Source organism: Octopus bimaculoides, chromosome 13, assembly GCF_001194135.2.
Source record: "Octopus bimaculoides isolate UCB-OBI-ISO-001 chromosome 13, ASM119413v2, whole genome shotgun sequence".
NCBI classification, from domain to species: Eukaryota; Metazoa; Mollusca; class Cephalopoda; order Octopoda; family Octopodidae; genus Octopus; species Octopus bimaculoides.
This window is the reverse complement of record NC_068993.1, coordinates 16,969,004-16,976,615: the sequence shown is the minus strand read 5'-3', so window position 1 is coordinate 16,976,615 and position 7,612 is coordinate 16,969,004. Positions and strand designations below refer to the sequence as shown.

The window sequence follows — 7,612 nt, the reverse complement described above, 5'->3', positions numbered from 1 at the left end:
TATATGTAAAGGCACATGGCTTAGTGGTTAGGGTGTTGCATTCACGATTGCAAGATCGTAGATTCGATTCCCAGACGGGGTGTTGCATTGTGTTCTTGAGCGAAGCACTTCATTTCACATTGCTCTGCAATCAGTTCAACATCTGACATGTAGCACCCAGTTGCACCTGTACAGGTAATGTTGATTTGATGGAGGGAGTGAGCTTATGTCTACACAAACATTTGATTACCATAAACAAGTCATCTGTGTGGTTGTTTGGTATGAAATTGTTGAACCTTCATACGTCATCTAACAACAGGAGAGTCCATGATATATATATATATACACATGCACATACACACACAGAGTAGGCTTTCAGCTTCTAACTTCTAAATCCACCCACAAAACTTTGCTCAACCCAGTGTTATAGCAGATGACATTTCCCCAGGTCCAAAGTGCTCTGGATCAGGGTAAACCTGCAACTGTCTGGTATGGTTGTGAACTGAACTTCTTAACCACACAGCTATGCTTATAATATATATATATATATATAATGTGTGTGTGTGTGTGTGTGTGTGTGTGTGTGTGTGTGTGTATGTATATAGATATATATGTATGTATGTATATATATATGCATGCATATGTTTTCATACGTGTGGTTGCATATATGCTTACACATAACTACAGAGGAAACACCAAAATCCAATTTTCCACAATTAAATAGTTTGGTACAATAAAAATATCCTTTTATCAACAGAGAGATGTAGTATTGTGAATCTAAATAAATAGCTTGATCTAAGACTGCATCAGTGAAAGTAAACTCAGCTAAAAATGTTCAGAATCCTTAGCTAAATACTGCTGCTACGCATGTATCACCAGAACAAATAGGAGAATATCTCTTGTTAAATAGACATGATTAAGTTCTATATCAGTAGGTTACTATGTGATATTGATTGTTTAATATATCTAATATCGATATTTTAAATACAGCCTCCGAGGATTCTGTTAAGAAAAGAACATGAAAGTTACTACAAATGAATAAACAAAATTAGTAAACAAATAAATAAATGAAATAAATGAATTTATAAAATATAAATAAGTAATTGTATTTTATATAATTTATTTATTTGAATAATACATATATTGTTTAATAATAACTGAAAATAAATGATGGAAAAATGTAATTTTTTTTTGAAACCAGAGTAGTGAATTTTATTTGCTTCTCATACAAGAATGTATTGTAATAATAGATAATAGTACAGAGATATTGATGTAAGTGATGCTTCTTTGTAAAGGTGAGTTCTCATTACTTTAATGTTTACATATTTTTTTCTTTGATTTACTGAGATGAAATTAATTTTGGGGTTTGGAATTGTATGCATTTAAATGTATTCTCTGTGTGAATATAAGTACAGGTATGGTTGTCTAGTTAAAAAGTTCACTTTGTAACCACATACTTTCTGGTTCAATCTTCTCTAAATGGTATTCTGTGTGTGTGTGTGTGTGTGTGTGTGTGTGTATTTGCTTCTACATATCTTTGCTTTGACACCACTTTGGTGGCAGTAGCATGTTTACCATCATTTTTTAATCTTTTACTTTGTTTTAATCATTAGACTACGGCCATGCTGGGGTACCCCCTTGATAGTCTTTGATATAGTATCCATAGTTTCTGTTTACCAAATTCACTCAGAAGACATCAGTCATCCAAAGACACCAGTAGAAGACACTTGCCCAAGATGCTGCACAATGGGACTGAACCTGAAACCACGAGGGCCAAATGGTTAATAAGTTCACTTCACAATCATAAGATTCTAGGTTCAATCCCACTGCATAGCATCTTGGACAAGTGTCTTGTAGCATAGCCTCAGGTTAACCCAAGCCTTGTGACTGAAATTAGATGGATGAAAACTGCATGTAAGCCTATTGAATGGATTGTACCTGTAATCTAAAAGTCCAGCTGCACTCTAAGTTCACATCTTGCTGAGGTCAACTTTGCCTTTCATACTGTCAGGGGGTTGATAAATTATTAAGCTTAATTCTTCTCCCTTTCTTTCTCTCAGGATTGTCCCTGTAAATCAAAGGCAACAACCTTGTCACATTGTATCATTGAAATCTGGTCTGAGAATTATATCATTGTTAGATATGTTTGTGGAATGTTCAGCCCTTTACATCCTAATTGAATGAACAAGTAGTTCAGTTAGTCAAAGAACTGAACACTCATCACTGACACAGCTGGAGATCCATTACTGCCACTAATTGAGAAGGATATAAACCTGCTGCAATTGTATTCTGAGGACTGATATTTGAGAGGGTGCCTTTTGAGTTCTGCATTTGTTAGATGAATCTGCAACACCACTTTACAACACAATCGCTCTCTCTCTCTCCCTTTGTTACTTCATCTGAGCAACATTAACTATTGACCAAATGATCTTAACACAGTTTTCTACTGTTTTACTGGTATATTTTTGCTACCATTTAAAGAACATGATATTCTTTCATTCAGCATGCAATCAAACATTCTATGAAATGTTTGAACCAGAACCAATGTTGGCATTTCTCTTGCATGCAACAGATGCATTAATTCTCTCAGTATAATGGAATCAGTTACTTTGATCTGTCATCTCTTATGTTTTGATTGATATATGTATTTAAATTTTCAATAAATTCCACTCAAGAAGCTATGCTATACTCAAAGTTTTCAAATATAGGTTGTGAACCTAAAATATAAAGTTTACGCATTTTTTTATGGTAATAGTTGTGATGGTCTTTCAGCTAGATTTTAGACAACATAAACTCCAGTTAACTCTTGATAAATGGTTGCTTATAGGAGTTCAGAATGATGTGAAAGTGATGGAATTATCGTTTTTAGAATTGAGCAAATCACGTTACTCTAATTGTCTTATAGAGAACCTAGCTGAAAAGCAGTGACATTCTCCCCTTATCAATTTATAATTTATGATTGAAAACACCCAGATGTAAAAGCAACTGTCTCAATAATTATGAATTTGAAGTCCCATTAAAGCCAAGGTTTGTTTGAAATTAAAGAAACATTAACAAAGAAAAATTAACTTTGATATAAATAGTTCAAACAGTGGAATAAATTTAATGGCATGAGCAAGAAGTGAAATCTAACATTCTGTACAAAAATCCTTCATTGGAGAAAGAAAAAGAGAGAGAGAGAAAGAGAAAGAGATGAAATGTCAAATGGTTTGACATTTATCCTGCTGATTTCTGTTACTTTTTACCCAGCCAGAACGTCACTAGTTTTCTCGAAATTTTACTGTTTTACTTATTTAACACTGATACGGCTAATTTGCCAGGCTTTGGTATGGTGTTATATGACGACATTATGCATTATGGTCACATCTGGTCGAAGCTACTTTGTCCACCCGCACTTAGCACAAGCATGTACAACATTGTGGTATGAGAAAATTCTTATTGACCGTCACTATTAATCAATCTGGTTTCACATTCTAGATGCAACTAAGAAAATTGTAAATATTGTAATCTCTCTGCAAACAGAAATCAAAATTAGAATGTGTGGATGAAACACGTAATTTCTGAAATTAATTTCTTTTAATCAAATGTATACATTCGATACTTCAGTGAAATAGCTGCTGTTGTTTTTTTTAATTATTATTAGGTCAGCTCTGAGTGTTCCAAAAGAACCATCTTTGTCATTTATCCAGACACACTGTATCCAAGACTGTGTCATCTAAAGTGACATCTCTTTTCTAAGACAATAGAATATGATTCGTTGGTGATTTGGTTGCTACTTGTAGCATGACAAACGACCGTGTAGTGGCCCCCTCATTGATTTAGTCATCATAGGGTTGATTAATCTAATGGTGGCATCAATTTCAAGTAAGGAATCAGAAGCTACTACATTGTAAAATCACTCACACACTGAGTTTAGTCTAAAATCCTACCTTCAAAGACTATCATCTCCTTCAGCACTATTTTTAGTTTATAGACAAAAGTGTCAGCTTGCTTTAAAATTATAAAGAAAGGTGTAAGACAAGTGTGTGAAAGACACGAGGCTTGCTGTCAGTCTGAAGTTAACAGTTTATTACTTTGATGTGATGAAAGATAAAATATCATATACATATATATAAGTGAAGCAATTAATCAATCAATGAGTCAAGGGAGCCTCTATGTGATCACATAACTTGCTAGAAACAGCAACTAAATCTCTTACATCACACTCTAGTTCTTGATTAATTATCACATGTGGCCTTCTTTTTTCTTTATGAGGACCTGAATTAGACTCTACAAACTCACATCATCATCATCGTCGTTGTTTAATGTCCGCTTTCTATGCTAGCATGGGTTGGACGATTTGACTGAGGACTGGTGAAACCCGATGGCTACACCAGACTCCAATCTGATTTGGCAGAGTTTCTACAGCTGGATGCCCTTCCTAACGCCAACCACTCCGAGAGTGTAGTGGGTGCTTTTACGTGCCACCAGCACAAGGGCCAGTCAGGCGGTACTGGCGACGGCCACGCTCGAAATGGTGTATTTTACGTGCCACCTGCACATATCACTCATTAATTCTACAGTTCCACAGCAGAGGGAGCCTCTGTATCAGTGGTTCTCAGCCATTTCTTACCTATGGACCCCGATGATTCTATTTTACTCAGATGGACCCTCCCAGCTGTTTAATGTTTAAAAAATCCTATTGTATTTTTATAATTAAATATTATTAGTATTGTATAAAAAGTTAGTTTAAATATTTTGTATATTGTAGAAGTATAATCGATTTATTGCAGATAAATTTTAACAAAATTTTATATGAACCACCAAGGGCCATGTGGACCACTGCTCTACATGAGCACTCAAGCTAGAAATAGTAGCCAAAATCTCCCACAAATACTACCCTATGATCTTAGAAAATGAAGGATATATGAGATACTTGTAGTCCTGTATATTACCATATCTGAATAAAAGAAGAGATGGATTTTGATCATAGATCTGCTTCATTAAAGTGGAATTAAGTAACAGAATAACAACAAGAACAACAAATTTTATCATCTATGATCACAAGTCCTGGGCGATCAAGAAACCTGTATATTGCTGTTCAACCTGCTAGAAACAGTAGCCAAATCTTCCTCAAGTCACATTGTACAGCGATAGTTAAGGACACATTGGATAATATAATCCTAGATAACTGAATCTAAATAAAAGGTGAGATGGTCAAGGCTGGAATACCTTTGACCATGGGCCTGCTTGATCATGGCTGAATGGCACTAAACATCAACAATTTAGATAGAACTTAGTGGTCTTGAAACTTGAAAGCTAAGTACCCTGGATATAGGCACAAATGCAGTTCCAGGGCCAAGATGTAAACTATTGACTTATTGTTTGACTTCCTGACATCCTTATTGATTTGCTTATCCAAGTTCCCTTAAACCCATTTAATTACTATTCTGCCTTTAAATTGATCCTTGCTTTGTGATACAAAATTTCTAGTTTTAAAGAGTTTATATCTACATTAAAACCCTCCATCATAATTTTATGGAAGAACCTTTTGTTAAATTGCTCACCAAACTCCAGCTTAATAATGGAGAAGATTGTTTATTTATTAAACTCATCCAAATTCTTGATTATTTACAAAAATATTAATTGAAACACATCATCATGTATTTCATTAGAAATTTCTTGATGAAAGGGTTAATATAATACAGAATATAGCAATGTAATTTTTTTATAGAATTGCTTTTAATATCTAACCAAGTGTCAAAGTGTCCTTTCTTCTATCAGCTACTGTCATAATATTAAAACCAGACTTCTTGTTATATTGAATTTGCCTTTTATATGCTGTTTCACTTGAATGTAGCAGTTCTCCTTCTCCCCACCCCATCCCACTTCCTTCTCTCTCTCTCTCTCTCAATTCCAGTCTCTTCTATAACTCACACTGTCTTTTCACAGTCTCTTCTGTAACTCACAACTTTGACTGTCTAGTAAATGCTTTCACTAAATCTTCCTCTCTAGAACATTCCACTTTACTCTCTCTTCATCTTGCACTGTCTCTATAAATATCTTTTCAGAGAGTAAATTTGTCAAAAACAATTTAAACTAAATAACAATTGTTTAGAAAATAAATTATTCAGTGAAGCCATTCACATGAAAAACAACAGTTAAGTTAGTATTAACATATTTAATGTAGAGAGTATTCAAAAGCTAACTAGAAATAATTACACAATGAAGTACGAAATAATATAGTTTTAGTAAGGAAGAGAGATAATTCTGGATATTTTTGAACTTTATTTTGACCTCCTCAACTATTTTTTTCTTCATCTGCTGGTACACATTCTTGTGTCTTTACAGGAAGCTACACTACTTCAGCAGATAAAGTTTTAATTAAACAGAAACTTATCTAGATTTATCTCCCATACTTTCCCCCCCACAAAAAAAAGTAAAGAATAGAAATCATATAAACCAATGATTAATATTTTTTAATAACCTTATAATTATTCCCAGCTTTTTTTTAATGCTTTCTAGAATAAAAATGTTTATACTTATTCAGTACAATTGACCTCATGTAACCAGCACAATTCTTTAAGCCAAAATCAACTCCTCAAATACACCAAACTCTGACCTTTCTCAGATTAACTCACCCAACAGAGAAAAAAGCACAATCTATGTTTAATTCCCAAATCATTGTCCCATCAATTCATAGAATTTAAAAAAAACACTGGTCAGTATAAAAGAATATGAAGAAGCCCCCATCTAAAGATTTTCACAAGAATTGGCTAGATTCGAGATCAGCATGAATCAGATTGGAAATAAAAAAAGAAGAGTTGTGTGTTGTGAGATGGATTAAATATTAATGTCTGGATAGGGTCCTTTACAGGGAAAATTCTTCACACAGAAATTTTACTGGAAATATAATTGTTACATCATCTTAGAGAATACCAATATATACTGCTTCTTCTGTTACTATCATTGGATCCTTCAGTAAACTGCAGGAGTGTATTATTTCTTTTGCTTGTTGTTTTTAAGATTTCAACCACCCTAGAATCTCCAAGGCCATCCTCATACACCAAAAGAATTCAACCATCAACAGCAGAAGAGAAGTTACGGGAAGCTAGCTGGTTGCTGTAGCAACAACTTTCTGCACATGTCCACTCCACACACTCACACGTCTGCAAGATTCATTAATTTCTTGAGGATGGGGTCATAACCCTGAAATATTGAATGCAAGGTAAGTCTACATTAGTTCACATATTTGTTTTCTTGTGATCTGCCTTGCTTTTACTTTGCATTGTTCTCGCCTTATCCACAAGCCTTTATACAATATATGTAATATATAGGCAGAGGCAAGAAGCTTGCTTCTCAACCACATAGTTCCAGGTTCAGTTCCATTGCGTGGCACTTTGGGCAGGTGTCTTATACTATAGCCTCGGGCCAACCAAAGCCTCATGAGTGGATTTGGTAGATGGACACTGAACGAAGCCTGTCATATATAAGTGTATGTGTGTGTGTGTGTGTGTATGTATATATGTGTATTATATATATATATATATATATATAGAATAAGAATAGCCTGGGCCAAGTTTAGAGAGCTCTTACCTCTGCTGGCGACAAAGGGGCTCTCACTCAGAGTAAAAGGCAGACTGTATGACGCATG

The 7,612-nt window shown here is 34.4% G+C and overlaps 1 protein-coding gene and 1 long non-coding RNA gene across 2 annotated transcripts in view; one reads left to right on the top strand and one right to left on the bottom strand.

Annotated features, from left to right (window-relative positions):
- Nucleotides 1-7,612, bottom strand: part of LOC106881088 (uncharacterized) — a 465,749-nt gene that overhangs the window by 205,110 nt on the left and 253,027 nt on the right. The gene's annotated exons all lie outside the window — the stretch shown is intronic.
- The window catches only part of LOC128249274 (uncharacterized), a 23,150-nt gene that overhangs the window by 2,594 nt on the left and 12,944 nt on the right, over nucleotides 1-7,612 (top strand). The window contains exon 2 of the long non-coding RNA XR_008265364.1: nucleotides 6,985-7,186. This is a non-coding gene — a long non-coding RNA (uncharacterized LOC128249274). The remainder of the gene's footprint in view (nucleotides 1-6,984; nucleotides 7,187-7,612) is intronic.